At 45.7% G+C, this 21,829-nt stretch overlaps 1 long non-coding RNA gene across 3 annotated transcripts; it reads left to right on the top strand.

The window, feature by feature from the left end:
- The first annotated feature begins 251 nt into the window (after nt 1–251).
- Nucleotides 252–21,245, top strand: LOC118406222. Of its 3 annotated transcripts, none has more exons than XR_004830004.1 (3): nt 252–577; nt 20,629–20,634; nt 21,231–21,245. It is a non-coding gene; the product is annotated as an uncharacterized LOC118406222 (long non-coding RNA). The 3 variants fall into 3 exon arrangements; XR_004830006.1 differs by having other exon boundaries at nt 252–586; nt 21,231–21,244; XR_004830005.1 differs by having other exon boundaries at nt 252–741; nt 21,231–21,242.
- The last annotated feature ends 584 nt before the right edge of the window (nt 21,246–21,829 follow it).

Here is a 21,829-nt window from a genome sequence, read left to right as displayed (position 1 = left end):
AACTTTCGTTCTTGATCAATGAAAACATTCTTGGCAAATGCTTTCGCAGTGGTTCGTCTTGCGGCGATCCAAGAATTTCACCTCTCCCGCCGCAATACGAATGCCCCCGTCCGTCCCTCTTGATCATTACCTCACGTTCCGAAACCCAACGAAATAGGAACCGAGGCCCTATTCCATTATTCCATGCACCACAATTCAGGCGCCAGGCCTGCTTTGAACACTCTAATTTTTTCAAAGTAAACGCTCCGGTACCTCGAGGCACTCAGTGAAGAGCACCGGGGAGAATCCGGCAGGAAAGGCCGGGGACGAGCAGTGACACGCCTCGCGGCGGACCGCAAGCCCGGTCCCAAGATCCAACTACGAGCTTTTTAACCGCAACAACTTTGATATACGCTATTGGAGCTGGAATTACCGCGGCTGCTGGCACCAGACTTGCCCTCCAATAGATCCTCGTTAAAGGATTTAAAGCGTACCCATTCCAATTACGGGGCCTCGAAAGAGTCCCGTATTGTTATTTTCGTCACTACCTCCCCGAGTCGGGAGTGGGTAATTTGCTCGCCTGCTGCCTTCCTTGGATGTGTTAGCCGTTTCTCAGGCTAACTCTCCGGAACCGAACCCTGATTCCCCGTCACCCGTTGCCACCATGGTAGGCACAGAACCTACCATCGATAGTTGATAGGGCAGACATTCGAATGATCTGTCGCCGGTCCGAAGACCGTGCGATCGGCTGGGTTATCCAGAGTCACCAAAGGACCAGGGCGAACCCCTGGTTGGATCTTGGTCTAAATAAATGCACGCCAAACCGTGAGGTCGGCGCTTCTTCCGCATGTATTAGCTCTAGAATTACCACAGTTATCCATGTAGGATGTGACGATCAAAGGAACCATAACTGATTTACTGAGCCATTCGCAGTTTCACTGGGACAGTTGAACTTGCACGTGCATGGCTTAATCTTTGAGACAAGCATATGACCACTGGCAGGATCAACCAGGTAGCGAGGACGCCCTGGTGGCAAGGCGGGCGGGCGTCACAGTCGCGCCGGGAGACGCTCTAGGCGTCTCGACCGGGACCGCGCCAAGCACCCGAGAACCGCCACCGCCAAAGTCCGTAGCTACAGTAAATTGGGAATGCGCAGCGGTGCCGCAAACCCACGGGAGCCTGAGCGCAGAACTCCCGACCACACCTGACCGTTGCTTCCCTTCAACGCCCGAGCCGTCCCCGCGAGGGAACGGTCCCGCACTCTCACGACCGACGCGTCTGCCGAGCAGACGGACGGCCGGGTCTCGAACTGCCAAGACCGCAAGGCGTACTCGCACGCAGACGGAAGGGGCGAGCCGTCGCCGTTTGGGTCCCTGGTTGACCCGGGCGCTGCCTCCGCGGAGGCCGGCCCCGGCGCTGCTTCCGGACGCCCTCGGCACGGACGTCCTCGCCCGCAGGAACGGAGGAACGGCCGCCTTCCTAGCCGGTTGTCGACCTCCGGCTGCCCTCGCGGGGAGTGGCAGCCTGGTCGGCGGGGTAGCAAAACGACTGGCGCCTCATAAAGGCAAGTAGGAACGACGGGCGCGCACTCAAGGCGCCCGAACGTGGGGCCCGCGCTTTTTACGGGCCCGACTACGTTCCAAGAGTGGTTCGGTGCGGGCGGACCGCCCGCTCCATACCACGAGCTCACGTTCTTGCTCAACGACAACAAGAACTTGTCTTGCGGCTAAGAATGCAGGCTGTATCACTTCACCTCTCCTGTCTCAAAAACGAGGTGTGCCACAATTAGACACTGTTTGGCAACGCAGGTAGAAATGGCGGTGGACCCAGACTCAGCCTCCGCGGAGGAAGTGTCCGAGGTGCTACTTATGAAAACCGCCGACAAGTAGGATGTCGACCTCCGGCTGCCCTCGCTGGGAGTGGCCGCCTGGTCGGCGGGGCAGCAAAACGACTGGCGAGAGAGTGTGCGATCACTCGCCACTCGCTGCCGTTTCCCGAGCTAGTCAAAAAACGACCACTCTCTCAAGGTAGATTGAGCGAGCCACGACATGGTCAGACACCCTGTAGAGCACTTTTTTGAAAAACGCTCCACGGGGTGGGTGTCGGGGCCTGGTGACCTGATCACCGCCGGCTGTCCGGACCCGACCCGGCTCTCGGTCATCAACGGCACCAACCAACATTGGAGGAGTCTCTGCCAGCGAGCCCGCCTGCAGGGCATTACCGAGCGGCCTTGCTCGGCGTGCCGGCCACTGCCCCCGCAGGCGAGGCCCCGCGCTCTCGGTCGGCAACGGGCCCGATCAAGATTGGAGGAGTCCTTACCGGCGAGTCCGCCTGCCGGGCATTACCGAGCGACCTTGCTCGGCGTGCCGGCCACTGCCCCCGCCGGCGTGTCTCCGCGGTCTTGATCGGCAACGGGCCCGACCAACATTGGAGGAGTTCTTGCCGGCGAGCCCCACCGAGAGGGGTGGGCCTCGGGTGCCGGGTTAAAAGTCCCCCGCCGGCCAAGCAGGCCCGTCTCGGTTACATAGCCAATACTTAATGCATTACGCCATGCCTGCAACACGATCAGGGCCGGTACAGTCCACTCCGGCCCCGTGTGCCGTTACTTCGTCCGCCAGTGCGGTCACATGGACCTACCTGACACGGCAGCATCGTTCTCTCGTGCCTTGACGGCCCGGGAACTCCACCACCGCGATCGAAGTCGGCTGGAGCCGGAGACACAAACCGCCCGCCCACGGCTGACAGCTCGGCCGGTGCAGAGCCCGTTGGCACCGCCGGAGAGGGAAAAGTCACCGGACCATCCCGACTTTTCTCTCCGTGGGCGTGTTCCCCGCACACCCACGGTCACTGCCGATCCATCCCGGACTCGACAGCCACCGGCAGAAACCCGTCAGGGTCCTACTACCGCCGTACCATAGCTAATACATGGCCAATACTTAATGTATTACGCCATGCCTGCAACACGGTCAGGGTCGGTACGGTCCACTCCGGCCCCATGTGCCGTTACTTCGTCTGCCAGTGCGGTCACATGGACCTACCTGACACGGCAGCATCGTTCTCTCGTGCCTTGACGGCCCGGGAACTCTACCACCGCGATCGAAGTCGGCTGGAGCCGGAGACACAAACCGCCCGCCCACGGCTGACAGCTCGGCCGGTGCAGAGCCCGTTGGCACCGCCGGAGAGGGAAAAGTCACCGGACCATCCCGACTTTTCTCTCCGTGGGCGTGTTCCCCGCACACCCACGGTCACTGCCGATCCATCCCGGACTCGACAGCCACCGGCAGAAACCCGTCAGGGTCCTACTACCGCCGTACCATAGCTAATACATGGCCAATACTTAATGTATTACGCCATGCCTGCAACACGGTCAGGGTCGGTACGGTCCACTCCGGCCCCGTGTGCCGTTACTTCGTCCGCCAGTGCGGTCACATGGACCTACCTGACACGGCAGCATCGTTCTCTCGTGCCTTGACGGCCCGGGAACTCTACCACCGCGATCGAAGTCGGCTGGAGCCGGAGACACAAACCGCCCGCCCACGGCTGACAGCTCGGCCGGTGCAGAGCCCGTTGGCACCGCCGGAGAGGGAAAAGTCACCGGACCATCCCGACTTTTCTCTCCGTGGGCGTGTTCCCCGCACACCCACGGTCACTGCCGATCCATCCCGGACTCGACAGCCACCGGCAGAAACCCGTCAGGGTCCTACTACCGCCGTACCATAGCTAATACATGGCCAATACTTAATGTATTACGCCATGCCTGCAACACGGTCAGGGTCGGTACGGTCCACTCCGGCCCCGTGTGCCGTTACTTCGTCCGCCAGTGCGGTCACATGGACCTACCTGACACGGCAGCATCGTTCTCTCGTGCCTTGACGGCCCGGGAACTCCACCACCGCGATCGAAGTCGGCTGGAGTCGGAGACACAAACCGCCCGCCCACGGCTGACAGCTCGGCCGGTGCAGAGTCCGTTGGCACCGCCGGAGAGGGAAAAGTCACCGGACCATCCCGACTTTTCTCTCCGTAGGCATGTTCCCCGCACACCCACGGTCACTGCCGATCCATCCCGGACTCGACAGCCACCGGCAGAAACCCGTCAGGCTCCGCGGAAAGCCGAGCTAGTCAAAAAACGACCACTCTCTCAAGGTAGATTGAGCGAGCCACGACATGGTCAGACACCCTGTAAAGCACTTTTTTGAAAAATGCTCCACGGGGTGGGTGCCGGGGCCTGGTGACCTGATCACCGCCGGCTGTCCGGACCCGACCCGGTCGACCCCGATCGGCGCCAACCGGCCTTTGGCACCGACACCCGGCCCGCCAAAGCGGTCACTGGGACCTGTCTTACGCGACCGGGGACCTGCCTTACGCGACCGGAAGAGTTTACGGGCTTCTCCTCGGCGCCTGGAGGCCTGGGCATCCGCTAAAGCATGCGTTTCGCCACAGCTCTCGGTCATCAACGGCACCAACCAACATTGGAGGAGTCTCTGCCAGCGAGCCCGCCTGCCGGGCATTACCGAGCGGCCTTGCTCGGCGTGCCGGCCACTGCCCCCGCAGGCGAGTCCCCGCGCTCTCGATCGGCAACGGGCCCGATCAAGGTTGGAGGAGTCCTTAGCGGCGAGTCCGCCTGCCGGGCATTACCGAGCGACCTTGCTCTGCGTGCCGGCCACTGCCCCCGCCGGCGTGTCTCCGCGGTCTTGATCGGCAACGGGCCCGACCAACATTGGAGGCATACTTAGCACGGCTCTCGCCGCCCGATCTAGAGCCCGTGACGGACATTGCAAGGCTAGCATCGGGTGGGCGACCCCGCATAATCGCCGCCGGAGTTTCACAGCTCTCGCCGGCCCATGAACTCACTAGCTCCCGGGACCCACCACAACTTGCTCGGTCATCTTTCGGGGAGGCATGGTCCCAACACCGCCGCTGGCACTTACGGACAGCAATTCCGCGTTGCCGGGAGATGGGACAATGTCACCGGGCGATCCCGCATGATTGCCGCCGGGTTTTCCCATTTTTTATTGCGACTAATAAAGTGTTAGAATTAGTGCCCACCCCCCTGGGAATAGAAAAGGGGAGATATATGAAGCTACCTGTGTCTGACAGGATTGGTAAATATTGCCCCTCAAATGCTGTGGAATACTAGAGTCATTTTATCTCTAATTCTTCTTTTTATGATGATATAAGAAACCAACTATTTATTCGTGTATCCAAAATACACGCTTACTTTCTAACTATTCCTGACAACGAGAAATCAATTATATTATTAAAATCAAAGAACCCACACATTATAAAAGAAGTGGGTAAATTCGTCTTCCACTGCCTAAAATGAAGAAGTCAAACCCAACAAAACCAGTATAATGTACACTTCAGTAGCACAGCATAGTCAAAGAATGTAGTTCCTAGCACCGGCCTTTGTATTTTCCTTGTTATACATGTTGTTTGTACCTTAAATTAGCCCTTGGGCAAGAACTTGCAATAAACATATTATATTATTTCTCTTACAAGCAGGTTATGAAATACAAGTGATAAATTGATATCTTACTACATCCACATTAGCTAATGTATTTCAGTATGTACATGTTAAACTTTTCTTGCTTCTAATACAGCTGTAAAATATGCTTCCTATTCTTTCAATAGCCTCCTCTGCAGACTTCTGAAGTGGTAGCGTTTATGTTTTTGGGTAGCACTGATTCGTGATGTTCAACATGGGCTATGGTTCTCTGTGCGGTAAAATGCTACTTCCGAGCATAGAGACCCTTAGCCCATGTTGAACACCGCGAATAAGCGCTCCTCCAAAAATAAACGCCACAGCTGGTAGCCTCCAGACGTCTGCGAAGGAGGCTACAATGATTTGTACGTAGTGAAGCAGGGTTCTAGCCAGCATCCAACCTTCCGTTTTTTGCAGCTAGGGACGGACAAAAAGTTTGCCTATTCCATCCTCTGTGACGGACAAAAACGGGCATACTAAGACATTAATTGAACCAAGCTGAGTCTACCAGCAAAGTATGCCCCTCAAAATAAAGGAATTAGCATTTCAGAGGGTCTAGATTTCAAAATTTTCCTTGGCAGCATACTCCCGGACCCCCTAGGATCGTCATGCCTTCAACAGGATTTCCATTCAAAATTTTGGGGACGGAAAAAAAATTCAGACAGGCTATAACACACAATGAAGTATGGGTACTGACCTGTATCCCCTCCAGTATCGTACGTAGGGTTGCCGTGAAGCTGATTGATGAATTCTTGTGCATCTACTTGTTTGTCTCCAACCTGTGGTGCGTTGGTTTTGCCTTGTCGTCCCTTTTCCCCGCTGGTATTTCGGCCTGCTGGAGGGTTCCAGGTAGGTATGTGCTGAAGCCGCTGTGCCACGGCAACAGGGGGAACGGGAGGGAGCTCTCGCCCCGCTAAGCCAGCAGGACGGTCGGGAGTGTGCTGATGTCGCCCCGCCATGCCAGAAGGACGGCCCGGAGCTCGAGTGTGCTGAGCCCGCCGCGACACGACAGCAGGACGTACTAAATAACAAGTGCTCAGCGGCCTTAAAACAACCAATATTTGTCTGCGACCTTTAACAGACTTTACATAAGATCTTACATGAAAGAGAATGCAATCTTTTATCTGAAGGACGATCTCTAAACTGCCTCCGTGAGATCTGTCAGAACAAAAAAAAACACTAACGAAAGCAATAAAGCAAAATGCATACCATCACATCTGCCTCCGTCAGAAGTGTCATATCATACAAAAAAAAAAAACGAACAAGAAAAAACGGCCTCAGCTCTTTTGTTGTAGATATTTGATAAACAGGGGGATTTAAGCACACATACTACTTGTGCAGACCAATTTTGTTGTGAGCTTTGGGAGAAGTTGTCACCTTTGGGACGTCAAAAAACATTTAAGACGTAGTAAAAAAAAACATTTTTCAAATATGCGCAATAAACACCGTAAGAAACAAGAAGTCAAGCGGGCTTAGCTAACTTCGTACATCTTGCACCATCACTACGCATCAACACGCAGTTAGATTTGTCAACTTTGTACTTCGTAAACCAACCTTGCCCATCTGTACGAAGTTAGTTTATGTAACATAGGGCTAAGTTAACTTTATACTTTGTATACCTGGCCCGACCATATGAAAGAAGTTAGATGACGTCACTCGCAATTTCCGAAGTCTCCCGATCACTGTTTCTAGTTACCTGTAACTTCGTACAATTTTGTACACGCTAACTTCGTACATTTCACCCATTTTTGGACGTATATACCTCTTTAACAGAACACCCAACTTCACTGTTGTCACAGTAGACTGACTTCCTTTTGTTGTCGTAAATGAAGAAAGAATCGGCAGCACTGCTGTGTCAGAACTGCTGGCTTATAAACGCTAATTCACCTTTATCCGCAGGGTAACCTATATCCGTTGCTCTTGAAAAACGGGTAGTTAGGGGAATCAAGTCGACGGACGACAGTTTCAAACTACAATATTTGAACATATTACAACTTGAAAACACTGTCCGTCGACTTGATATCCCTTAATACCGTGTGGATAAACACAACGGATATAGGTACCGGTCACCCTGCGGATAAAGGTGAACTAGCGTTAGCCCTATTCAGACCGGGGGGATTTTGAAGCCTGCACCAACTTTCATGTCGTATAATGCCATAAAGGCTTAGGCTAGAGCCACCAAATTGATGACGTCATCGGCCAAAATGGCATTGATGTACCCAAAACTGTGTTCCACCCATAGCAGCCTTTTGTTGACAAACGTGCCAGCTCTGTCCTATCCAATTTGTATACTATTTATTGATGCTGTATGCTCTGTTTATCTGTTATCTGTTTATATGTTGATCTGTTTCTTATATATAAGCCCACGCGGGCTGGGCGTTTGAAAAAACGCATGACAATTTAAAAAATGTATTCCTTCCTCCCTTCCTTCCTTCCTTCCTTCCTTCCTTCCTTCCTTCCTTCCTTCCTTCCTTCCTTCCTTCCTTCCTTCCTTCCTTTCTTCCTTCCTTCCTTCCTTCCTTCCTTCCTTTCTTCCTTCCTTCCTTCCTTCCTTCCTTCCATCCTTCCTTCAAGTCTTAATATTCAAACAGTTGCGAAGAGTACTTGTTAAAAATCGTACTTTTCGCAACTTTCGAAATATTTGTTAGGTCAGGGCACATCGAGTTAGTTATCTAATAAGAAACTCCAACCGTGGATCTATATTGTTTTTTGTTCCAAACTGGAAATTAACTTTAAATTGGAAAACGACATCATCAAAACCATTGCATGTCACACTTAATATAATATAATATGATATGATATGATATGATATGATATGATATGATATGATATGATATGATATGATATGATATGATATAATATAATATACTTATTTCTTCATATCTGTTGTAAAATCTATTCGATAATTAAAGAGATGCATGAATCGACTTTGGTTCTACTAGTTTACCCCAAGCAGTTTAACATTACATTCTGATTGACCTTCTGACAGGTGTGAAGCTGGCTCGTGTAAGTGACGCCACCTGACAACTCCCAGAAACACTGCAGCACTAAGCACGGGTTTGCAACTTTGGTGAAAACCCTGTACGTATTTTATTGTGGACAATCTATAAATCTGTATAAAAATTATATAAACCTATGCTTGTAACGCAAAAATGTTACATGTGTTAACTGATTTCTTGTTATGTGACGAAAATGAACAATATCAGACAAAGAAAAAAGAATTAAAATTGTTTTTCTCTTATGGGTGTATACATAAATGAATTTAATTGATCTGAATAGTTTTCCAAACATGATCAAAAAGGTAGAATGTCTTTTGAAAATTGTTATGTAACAAATAAACAAAGAAAGAGACTTAAGTGTCTGCATGATATGTATTAAATAAAACGTGCGTTGTTTGCCACCCACTCAATATGATTTTTTTCATCTTTTGTTTCTAATTTCTTCATTTCTGCACAAAGTGTTTCGGACCTCTTTTAACGCAGGACGTGTAATTATTGCTGTGCAGAAACCTGACAAGTCACACCATGCCGGGAGGGCAACAACAGTCCCAATCAGGTGACACAGGTAGACATTTTTTTCTAAGTAGGTTTTGGATGATGCTAGATTGGAAGATTATTACAATATTCTTATTATTCCTGTGGAGTGATAAGTGGTCCAACTACCTCACCATATGGATCATGTGAGAATCGCGCTTGGAGTATGTTGTAATGAGAGGTGTATCCAACATTTCGCATGGTGAAGTAAAGCCCCGTATATGGGGAGCATAAGGCGTTAAATTCGTTCAAAAGTACTGTAAATGCATTTGAAGTTCGCGGTAGCGGGAAAAGGATTGTTTTTCAGTTCGCGGTAGCACCATGTACTGTAGTCTCTTACTGCCATGGAAAAATGTTCGCGGTGGTTTTAAGTTCGCGGTGAATTGGCAACCCGAAAACTGCGAACATAAAACCACCGCGAACATTTACACATTTACAGTAAATCTTCCCAGAACCGCGATGCTCGTTTCCTAACTGGTCACTCCGTTTACCATGACGTCATCACCGGTCATTATTGAATTACAATACGACAAAATGCTTCAGTCTAAAGAATAATCTTTGGATAGTGCGATGTGCACTAACAATTTGTCGCATACGCGATTGTTGTTCATAAAATGATACTATTACAGTTACTGAATATAAATATGTAAAAAAAATTGACAACATCAGACCAAGAAAAAAGAACGAAACTTTTTTTGTTGTTATGGATGCATACATTAATGAATATAATACATAAATGAATATAATATATTGATGAGTGGTTTTTCAAATATGATCAAAAAGGTAGAATGAAAATTGAAAATTGTTTTCGATACCTTTCTTTCAATATAAACTCTTCAACAGTTCTATTGTGATTTTATAAAATCATTCAGCGACTGGTGTTCTCCTAAATACATTTCGTTGGTTCCTTTTTTATGATTTTGTAATTTTCCTCCAGGCACCACACCCATGCAGCAGCCACAGACTGATTGGCAGGCACGTGCCGACGCCGCTGCGAGTATACCCAACCCGATGTACGCCTCCAGAGAAGGTAGAACGCTTTTACGTCAGCTTACATCATCCTGCTTTTGTCTTGCTTCTATATTGTTTTACCATGTAAACTATGTAACTGATTTTTAAAAATGTTCCAACAGTTACAACAGGTGCACCCATGCAACAGCAGCAGACTGATTGGCCGGCACGTGCCGACGCCGCTGCGAGTATACCCAACCCTATGTACACCTCCGGAGAAGGTAGAACGCTTTTACGTCATGACGTCAGCTTACGTCGCTCTGCTTTTGTTTTGCTTCTATATTTTTTACCATATAAAGTATGTGACTGATTTTTTAAAATGTTCCAACAGTTACAACCGGTGCACCCATGCAGCAGCCACAGACTGATTCGCAGGCACGTGCCGACGCCGCTGCGAGTATACCCAACCCTATGTTCGGCTCCGGAGAAGGTAAAACGCTTTTACGTCCTCTTACGTGGCCCTGTTCCTGTCTCCCTTCTATATTTTTTTATCACATTAAGCATGTGACTATTTTTTTTAAATTTTCCAACAGTTACAACAGGTGCACCCATGCAGCAGCCACAGACTGATTCGCAGGCAGGTACCGACGCCGCTGCGAGTATACCCAACCCGATGTACGCCTCCGGAGAAGGTAAAGCGCTATCCTGTCTCTCTTTTATATTTTTTTTACCATATAAAGCATGTGACTAATTTTTGGAATTTTCCAACAGTTACAACAGGTGCACCCATGCAACAGCAGCAGACTAATTGGCCGGCACGTGCCGACGCCGCTGCGAGTATACCTAACCCTATGTACGGCTCCGGAGAAGGTAAAACGCTTTTACGTCCTCTTACGTGGCCCTGTTCCTGTCTCCCTTGTATATTTTTTTATCACATTAAGCATGTGACTATTTTTTTTTAATTTTCCAACAGTTACAACAGGTGCACCCATGCAGCAGCCACAGACTGATTCGCAGGCAGGTACCGACGCCGCTGCGAGTATACCCAACCCGATGTACGCCTCCGGAGAAGGTAAAGCGCTATCCTGTCTCTCTTTTATATTTTTTTACCATATAAAGCATGTGACTAATTTTTGGAATTTTCCAACAGTTACAACAGGTGCACCCATGCAGCGGCTACAGACTTATTGGTGGTCCATTGCGGACACCGCTGCGGGTACATCCAACCCTATGTACGCCTCCGGAGAAGGTAAAACGCTTTCAGGTCCTCTTACGTGACCCTGTTCCTGTCTTCCTTCTATATGTTTTACCATATAAAGTATGTGGCTGATTTTTGAAAATGTTCCGACAGTTACAACCGGTGCACCCATGCAGCAGCAGCAGACAGATTGCAAGGCACGTGCCGACGCCGCTGCGAGTATACCCAACCCTATGTACGGCTCCGAAACAGGTAAAACTTTGTAATCCTGCGGTTTTTGCCTCGTTATTGTCCTTGTCTTGCTGGGTCTAGTACCAATAGTCGTACGATTGTCTTACGGTCACAAACTTATTGCATTCCCGAGAGAGTCGCGCAGGTGTCGTACGAGCGCGGTAACATTGGTCATGCGATCGTCGCATGACGATTTTGATGCTACAGGATTTTCAGGCTGTGACAAAAACACTGACATGGATCTACAATAGCATTTTGTGGATCAAGACAGTTAAACTTTGCAGGAGGCGTACGTTTTTGTCCTCCAAAATGCCCGAAGTTAGCGATCGTACAACAATCGAGTTGAGAGGTGATATATGACTGCGCCCTAATACCCCCCTCACATGTAGCGAAAATCGATCGGACGACGAGTCTGCGAGCTCTAAATTACGAGGAGGCATGACCCTGACGGGAAGGTGGAACTCTGCCATTTCTTCGTCGGCATCAGGATCATGCAGACTCGTCGTCTGATCGATTTTCGCTACATGTGAGGGGGGTATAAAGAATTTAACAGTCTTGTAACAAGACTGTCTTAGGTCCTTGTCGGTGATTATTTCTGTCATATTATTCATGAAAATCCTAAGAAATCAAAATCGCACTACAATCTATGACAAATGTAACTGCGTCGTCGTCATTCTCGCTATTATGCTACTAGACTCTGCAATACTGACAAGCATCTAAAGCAACGCCGGCATCCGACGCCATATTAAATCATCAAACGTAAACAAACGGACAGGAAAGTTTAAAGAGCACATAACGTAAAAATGAAAACTTTCTCTTATGGTAGATAAGAAAATATAAAGTACCAAGGCGTCCAATGTGACCGGTAATAATTGTATCAATAGTAACTGTAATATCAACAAGATCGATTAGCTATTTGTATGTTTGTATCCTAAAAGGTATTTGCATGCCTGTATCTACTGTGCTGTTGATTGTAGCAATGCTTATACCTAAAATATATAATAAGTACTGTGTTACGAATTTAGTCTCAATGACTTGACTGATGTTTACTATTATGTGATTTATTGCACTGTGTGTTATTCTCGATTCTAGATTTTTGACTGTCCAAGTCCAGTTTTTGTCAGGGCATGACAAATACTGACAAAGACTGGACTTGGACAGTAAAACAAATGGGTAAGCCCAACTTTGGTATTGAAACTTACTGTTCAACGTTTAAAAACATGCCTAGTTTTTAAAGCTCATGTGCAAAAATAGGCAAATATGTCAAGGGCTGCTCTGCTAGTAGAAAGAATACCGAAAGTAATGATTAGCCTACTCCATTGTAATACTATATCAAAGAATTATGTTAGCCCTTATCGTGATGTTAACTAGGTTGTTAAGCTTTATCCTATACCACTATTTTGTACTTTGCGTAATAGTTGTTGCCATACATTGTACCATGTACGATTGTCGTGCAACACAGTTCTTCTAAAGTTCTTCTGTGTTCTATCAGACCGCACGTATCCGGGTGGAGCAAGCAGCTATGGTGCCCTTCAGCCAAAACAAGCCTTTGTGCACATGTGCAACCTGTTGCCCTCGAAGCCAGCTCCTACAATTGACGACACCAACCCGGTGTACGGGCAGAACCCGGAGGGCCAGGGCACGGATCCTTATACTGACTTGCGACCAGATAGCATGGAGCCATATGCTGTCAGATATGATGATGACAGTAGCCTGTCACAAGAAAGAGGAGCTGCTGGCTCTTCCTGGAGTGGTTCTGACACTTCCGGGAATAATGCTAGCACTTCTGGAACTTCCGGGAATGGTGCTAATACTTTCCGAAATGATGCTACCATTTCCCGGAATGATGCTAGCATTTCCGGGATTGATGCTGGCACACCCGGAAAAAATGCTGGCACTTCCGAGAATGATGCTGGCACTTCCGGGAATGATACTGCCATTTCCGGGAATGATGACACTTCTCGGAATGATGCTGGTGTTTCCGGGATTGTTTCTGGTACTCCCGGAAATGATGCTCACAATCCCGGGAATGATGCTGGCACTTCTGGGAATGATGCTGGCATATCCGGGAATGATGCTGGCACTCCCGGATATGATTCTGGCATTTCCGGGAATGATGCTAGTACTCCCGGATATGATGCTCGCAATTCCGGGAATGATGCTGGAACTTCTGGGAATGATGCAGGCATTTCCGGGAATGATGCTGGCACTCCCGGATATGATTCTGGCATTTCCGGGAATGATGCTGGCATTTCCGGGAATGATGTTGGCACTCCCGGATATAATTCTGGCACTTCCGGGAATGAAACTGGAACTTCTGGCATTTCCGGGAATGATACTGCCATTTCCGGGAATGATGACACTTCCCAAAATGATGCTGTCATTTACGAGAATGATGCTGGCATTTACGAGAATGATGCTGGCATTTACAAAAATGATGCTAGCACTTCTGGGACTGATGCTGTCACTCACGGAAATGATGCTGACACTTCCGGGAATGATGCTGGCACTTCCGGGAATAATGCTGGCACATCAGGCTCACCAATGGATTACAGGAACGCCCCTCGCAAAGCAAAGCACAGGCAGTATGTTTCAAACAGTCATCAGCAAGAAGCTGGCGGTAAGATGTCTACATTGATATACTTCACAAAGAAGTCGGGGGCCAACTGTTGCAAACTTACACATATATAGAGACCAACTATTCTCTCCCACAGAAGCACTAAAATAATGGTCCCAACACATGCTGAAATAGGTCTCACACACGATTTGTTCTCTGCCATACAAGAACTTAAAATAGTCTCAGACATTAAGATATTTTTTTCTCCCAAACAGTTTTTTCTCGGCAACATTTGCGTGAAACAAAATGGTGGCATACAAAGCGAAGCAAATCTGTGCGTGTGGGCTAGAAAAACATCAGTGTGTGTGTGTGTGTGTGTGTGTGTGTGTGTGTGTGTGAGTGCGCGCGCGTGTGTGTGCGTGAGTGCATGACTATGTGTGAAAACCATAACACGAGAATACCTAGATAGTCCCCCTAATATTTGGCGTGTAGGTAGGTCTTGGTGCGATCTCGAAAACATTAGATTTTGTCCACTCCCTAAGCGGTCTCTTTTGGCACTGCGGGTGAGCTTTCGGATTTGATAGCTCGTGGTTCCGGACTAGCTATCTGATCTACATAGTTGATGACGAAATGTTATCAATCCAATAGTTATCCAAGTGACATACTAACTAATAAAGGTAGCAATATCAGATTTAATAATGCAAAGACCTAATTTGCATAATAAATGTAAAAATAGCATAATTCCATAGACGTTTTGATCATCCACACCAATTTCTGTTTAACAGACCGCGCGTACCCGGATGGAACAAGCGGCCTTAATGATCTCTGTAGTTCCATCCGCAACCACCAAAGCTACATGGTCGCCGGCATTGTCGTGCTGCTAAGCCTGGTCGCTTTGGGACTTGCTCCTCTAATGTTCATCAATAAACAGGTAAACACACATGTTCCATAACGCCTATTGTAAAGCAATTTAATGACAATGCTTCTATTTGTTTATGCAATAAGGCCAGACTGTTCTGCTCTTCATTATTTTTACGTTTGGTATTCAAACGTACGTACATGTATACAGAACGTTTATATGTTTGCAGGAGATATATCAACTGTCCACCATTGTTGACGCTTTGAAGAACAACCAATGCGACATGCGCCAACTTTCGGCCACTGTTGACGCCTTAAAGTGCAGCCAAGACAACATATCCACCACTGTTGACACCTTGACGCGTGACCAAGACGACATGTCCACCACTGCTGACGCCTTAATGCGCGACCAAGACGACAAGTTCACCACTGCTGACGCCTTGAAGCGTGACCAAGACGACATGTCCACCACTGCTAACGCCTTGACGCGCGACCAAGACGACATACGCCAACTGTCCACCACTGTTGACGCCTTGAAGCGCGACCAGTACAACATATCCACCACTGTTGACGCCTTGAAGCGCGACCAATACAACACATCCACCACTGTTGGTGCCTTGAAGCGCGACCTGGACGACATACTCCAACTGTCCACCACTGTTGACGCCTTGAAGCGCGACCAATACAACACATCCACCACTGTTGGTGCCTTGAAGCGCGACCTAGATGACATACGCCAACTGTCCACCACTGTTGACGCCTTGAAGCGCGACCTAGACAACATACGCCAACTGTCCCCTACTGTTGACGCCTTAAAGCGTGACTTGAACAAGGAGCGAAACCGAAGAGCCGCTTTGGAGCAGCGCCTTCATGACATTAGTAATACGCCAGGTAACTTGGGTTTCAGCCTTTTCCGATTGTTTATTGAACAATATTGTTGGGGCACAAACAGAAAAATCTGGAGCACTGTCTATCATTATTCCATTAAATGATACTACTTACCTTATTAATAATCCCTATACTCCAGTATTTTGCATAAATGGATAAAGTACATCTTGTGGCATTGATTATCACAATTTTCCTTACCAATGATATACTTACATAGTTTGTGTACATCTTCCTGCTCTCATGTTTCACATAGTGTTTTACTGACAGAAGATTGTTATAAGTTGTGATGGTATGAAGTAAAACTGCGTAACTTAATGAAAAATATGTTCCTCCAATGACGTAAATGTGATAATTAATACTTTTTACTAATCCCCGCGTCTGTTGTTGACTCAACTTTTTTTCCAGCAACTTGTCCTAAAGGCTACATCATGTCATGGCAGGGAATCTGCTACAAGGCCTACGATATAGACAAGACTTTTAGTGATGCCGCCATGACCTGTCGTGACGATGGTGCCACCATCGCCATGCCCAAAGACGCTGAGACCAACGACTTCATGCAACTCATGCAAAACACGGTGGCCGCCAGTACTAGGTCATTCTGGATCGGCCTGTGCGATCAGCGCCAAGATGGAAGCTTCGAGTGGGTGGATGGTTCTGCACTTGGGACGTACAACGCCTGGGGTGCGCGAGAACCGAGAAACTGGGGCGACCGATATTGTGTTCTTTACTCCTCCTTTACTGGATCAGGGAAAGGCGAGTGGATGACCGCACACTGCTACCAGATTTCTTATCGCTTCATATGCCAGACTGATCCAGGTACTTCTTATAACTATCACACTTCCAAAAATCCTTCTCTCTAGTAAACTGACTTAGCACGTTAGTCCATCCTTAACCATTGTCCTGTTGGCTATTTTTTGGCCAGTTTAACCTCCCAGAGCTGATGGATTTATCAGATAAGTAAACCTTGACCTGTTCTGTGCTGCTGCTGCAGATTTACTTCCCCATTCGATGGGCTTTGTAATGGTATGCAGCTTTTACATTAAAAAATACCCCCAACTCATAACAATACAACTCAGCATTACAAGGATTAAGAATGTAAGTCAGTCTGTTCTGTTAAATGTATTACTAATATCTAACCATTCTAAGGATCTATTACAATTTTAAATAAAAGGCAGAAAAATACGAAACGTACCAGAAATATTCAAGCCAATATCTTGTGCATTATTATTGGCATGCGTTTTAAAATTGTTTTTTCTTTGTTGTTTTTTGAAAGAGCCCGACCGGGCCCCGGTTGGAAATGTAACCTAGAATAACTCATTGCTCATTTTTCCAGGACGCCTATAACCGACAGGCAGAGCTATAACCACCACTGTTCTACGGATCTCCAACAATCCACAGGAAAACTAATCATTAAAATGTAAAATATATCCGTTGTACAGGTATATTCTCCTAATTGATTCAGTACCAACTTGTCTTTTCTAAATTTACCTTAAAAATTCTATTATCAATTGGGTATTTATTTATGTATGTATGTTGTTTACTACTCTTGTTTTATGCTTATGTTTTTGAGTAGAAGGCTGCTTGTTAGCGAATTGGGCTTTTTGCATAATGCTCACGAATTTTTTTTGATAAAATGAAAATAAAATGAAATAATAAAAATGTGAAATTGTCCTGTGGTTGCGCCACTTGCCTTGATACAATGACACGATAATTTATCCTATCTCATGACTGTTCTATGGATTTTACTTAATAATGTTTAATGTGTGTTGTAAAGTTGATTTACCTTGAATTGGGTTTAACGCTCATTTACGCTATTTGTTCTTACTATTGTATTTATATGTATCATTATTTGATGTATTATTGTGTTATGATTTTGGTATGGCAGCTTTAAAAAGGTGTATTATGACACCTGTTCCGCCATACCAAGTAAAACATGGAATTATTTCATGCTTATTGGACTAAATTAGCTGCTTATTTTTCTAACATTCTTTCGGCTTTGTCAAGTAGAAAACTAATAGAAAATAACTAACGAATAGAGTATAATAAAGCGGTAAGAAATGGGTATATATATATATAATTTGTAGACTTTATTCGCATTAACTCTCAAACACTCTTGCACATAAAAAAACATTCGAGAAGTAAAACGCTCCCGGTGTGACCGTGTCAAGTTTATTTTACGTTTTTCGTGCATTTCCTGCAAAATGCTAAAGGCATGGCATACAAGCGCTTTTAAAAATTAGGTACTTTACTTTTTATAGAATAATAATCTACTTTTGTTGTAGTAAATCCTTTTGTTGTAGTAAAAGCAAAACAAAAACACAAGGTGACAGAATTGCTGGTATTTATTTGTGGAAGTTCCTTTACTTTATTGTAGGCCATAATCAAGTTGTAGAGATTTCATTGTTGTTCTCCAAAGTTTGTAGACTGTGCTCATGTGAACCTGGACCACTGAAGCAGCCAGACTGTGACAGCTACAGACTGAATAAAAATTGTAAACGGGAACTCTGCGGCTCCGGCTGTCTTACTGAGAGGTGACTGTGGTAAGAAACGTGTACGTCGGCTAGCGTGAGTGTGTGTGTGTGTGTCTGTCTGTCTGTCTGTCAACAAGATAACTCAAGAACATCTTGCTGATTAGTTTCATACTTGGCGTGTTGGTGGGGTGTGATGAAAGCTGGAAGTGATTAGATTTTGAGCCCCCTAGCGGCTTTCTTTGGTACTGCAGCGAAACTTCCGGTTTTGCTATCTCGTGTTCTGAACAAGAAATGGACCCATTTTTTGGGTGTTAGATAGCTATTGGCTCAGGAATAAGTGACATAAGTTTGGGCCCCCTAAAGTCTAGTTTTGGGATAGCAGGGGCATTTTTGTCAAAAAATTCTGAAGTGCATAACTCAAGAAGGTAACAATGGATTTTCATGATTTTTTGTTATGAAGGTACCTTAGACAATGTTATACAAGATACTTATTATGCAAAATTATATTACATTTGCATATTTAATGAGCTTACTATATCATAGCAGTTTTTTAATGTATCTCTTGTACCGGACAAGATACAGTTTTGATATTTGGGTGGTAGATAGCTTTTATTGTCATGACAAAGTGGGGCAAGTTTCAGCCTCCTAACAATTACTTTTGGAACTGCAGGGGCATTTTGGCAAGACACTCCAAAGAGGATAACTATAGAAAGGAATGATGGATTGCCATCATTTTTGGCATGCAGGTAGCTTAGGCGAAGATATTCATAATGATATACATTTAATGCAAATGACTTGATTTGCATAATTAATGAAAAATTGTACAATTCCATTGTTTTCAATAGCTGAACTTCAGTAAATGTAACAAATGTAAGTTATGATAGGTGAAACATAAGCAGATACCAAATATGCCAATGAGGAACAGATTTGCATAATATATACTTTAGGGACTACCCTAAAAGATCAATAAATAAATACAAAAATAGCAAATCCGCATAATGACTAATGATGGGAATTGTATACTTGTACATGTGTACGTTAGTCAATAATGAACATCGCCATGCATACATTATGTAAATGGTAAGTAATTTGCATGAAATTCACAAAAGCTCTCAACATTTCAAGGAGGTATGAGGTCGCCGAACTCTAGTTTTGTTATATTTCGTATTATGTCTGTTAGTGTGTTGTACCTTACTTTTTTTTGTCTTTTGCTTTGTCTGCATATACATTTTCGATGTGCTTTTGTAATGCATTTCCTTTGATTGCAAATGTCTTGTAAATGTTACAATATAAGAAAAAAAAACCCGATACGGTGAATATTTACCATATCAAAATCCGGACGTGGAGTGGTAAACGGCATCACGATGAGTATCAGGGATATTGTCAGCGTTGCCATGACGACAATTGCCTTGACACCGCTGAACAGTCGAGAGCAGGTCAGAAAGTCACGTGCTCGCATGCACCAATCATCATCATCTATGGCTTCGTACTCTGCAACACAGAAACGATGGAATCTTACCTTGAGTTCGCTTTAGAGTCTTTATAAAAAGATTTTTCTGACAAGCTTTACAGATATCGGAATATCATATCTCAACGCCCTACATACAGCTAGAACTCATTCAAGGAATAAATGAATGAATGAATGAATGAATGGATGGATGAATGGATGGATAGATGGATGGATGGATGGATGGATGAATGAATGAATGAATGAATGAATGGCAGGATGGATGAATGGATGGATGGATGGGTGGATGGATGCATGGATGCATGGATGGATGGATGGATGGATGGATGGATGGATTGATGAAGGAAGAAAGGAAGGAAGGAAGGAAGGAAGGAATTTGTTATTGGGTGGGGTTGGGTCACACCTTACTGATTGCACCACACGATGCAACTGATGAATAAATGACCTTCATTGTTTATTTATTGCTCTTACGATCAGGTTATGAAATACAAGTGATAAATTGACATCTACATTAGCTAATTATCTTAGTATGTACACGTTAAATCTTCTTGCTTATTAATACAGCTGTAAATATTCTTCCTATTCTTTCTATAGCCTCCTTTGCAGACTTCTGAATTGGTAGCGTTTATGTTTTTGGGTAGGACTGATTCGCGATGTTTAACATGGGCTATATGGTTCTCTGTTTGGTAAAATGCTACTTCCGAGCATAGAGACCCTTAGCCCATATTGAACACCGCGAATTAGGGCTCCTCAAAAAATAAATGCCACAGCTGATAGCCTCCAGACGTCTGCGAACGAGGCTACAATACTTTGTACGTAGTGAAGTACGGGTACTGACCTGAAGCCCCTCCAGTATCGTACGTAGGGTTGCCGTGAAGCTGATTGATGAATTCTTGTGCATCTACGTTTTTGTCTCCAACCGTCACCTGTTGTGCGCTGGCTTTGCCTTGTCGTCCCTTTTCCCCGCTGGTATTACCGCCCGCTTGAGGGTTCCAGGTAGAAGTTTGTTGAGGCTGTCGTGCCATGGCAACAGAAGGGATGGGAGGGAGCTCTCGCCCCGCCAAGCCAGCAGGACGGCCGGGAGTGTGCTGATGTCGCCCCGCCACGCCAGAAGGACGGTCCGGAGCTCGAGTGTGCTGAGCCCGCCACGACACGACAGGTAGGGCGTACTAAATAAGAAGTCTACAGTGGCCTTAAAGCAACCAATATTTGTCTGTGACCTTTAACAGACTTTACATAAGATCTTACATGAAAGAGAATGCAATATTTATCTGAAGGACAATCTTAACTGCCTCCGTCAGATCTGTCGGAACGGAAAAAAAAAACAACGAAAACAAGCAAACAAATTGCATACCACCACAACTGCCTCCGTAAGAAGTGTCAGATTAAACAAAAAACAACTAAACAAAACAAACTGCCTCAGTTTTGTTGTTGTAGATATAAACAGGGGGAATAAAGCACACATACGACTAGTGTAGACCAATTTTGTTGTGAACTTTGGGAGAAGTTAGCTCCTTTGGGTCGTCGCGTTACGGAGAAACGAACATCACACGGAATGTATACGTGTATACACCGAGAAGGGAGTATGACTCTTCAAGTATTTTAAACTCTTAGTCCTATACACATTTCTAGATATTTTTCTTCAATTCTCACAATTCAGTGTTGGCTGGACCATGTTGATATTATTATATGAATGACATTTTTTTTGAAAACCCATCAAAACGGATGCGAGCGTGTGACTGGAAAACCGTCCAACTGTATGGTGTACAAATGGTCTTTTACATCTACATCTACATTTTTTTTTTACTTTGGAATTACTATTTGTTAAATATGATGCATTTTGGCACATACGGCAATAATAAGAAACATACGAATCTTGCAGAGTTCTCATCAGCTTAACTCTTGGTTTGCATATGATTACTACTATGAATTATTATTTAATCTTCTTGATCTTTAGGACACGAAATGGAACGTATTTTCTTAGTAATGGATCGTCAGAATTTCATAGATTTTGTATAATTTTTGAAAGCTGATATTTGATGTTCGCGAAACTCGTATGTACTTTATAGAACTCGTATAAACTCCGCAAAATTCGTAACCTTGAACCTTGAACCGTAAACTCATTTGTTTGGTCACAGGTATATTTCATTAACATCTAAAAATTCTTATGAATGCTTAAGTTTCACTGTGATAGCCAATTTAACAAGTTCTCT

This window comes from Branchiostoma floridae, chromosome 2, assembly GCF_000003815.2.
Source record: "Branchiostoma floridae strain S238N-H82 chromosome 2, Bfl_VNyyK, whole genome shotgun sequence".
NCBI lineage: Eukaryota > Metazoa > Chordata > Leptocardii > Amphioxiformes > Branchiostomatidae > Branchiostoma > Branchiostoma floridae.
The sequence above is the reverse complement of the archived record's forward strand: the minus strand, read 5'-3'. Positions and strand labels throughout refer to the sequence as shown.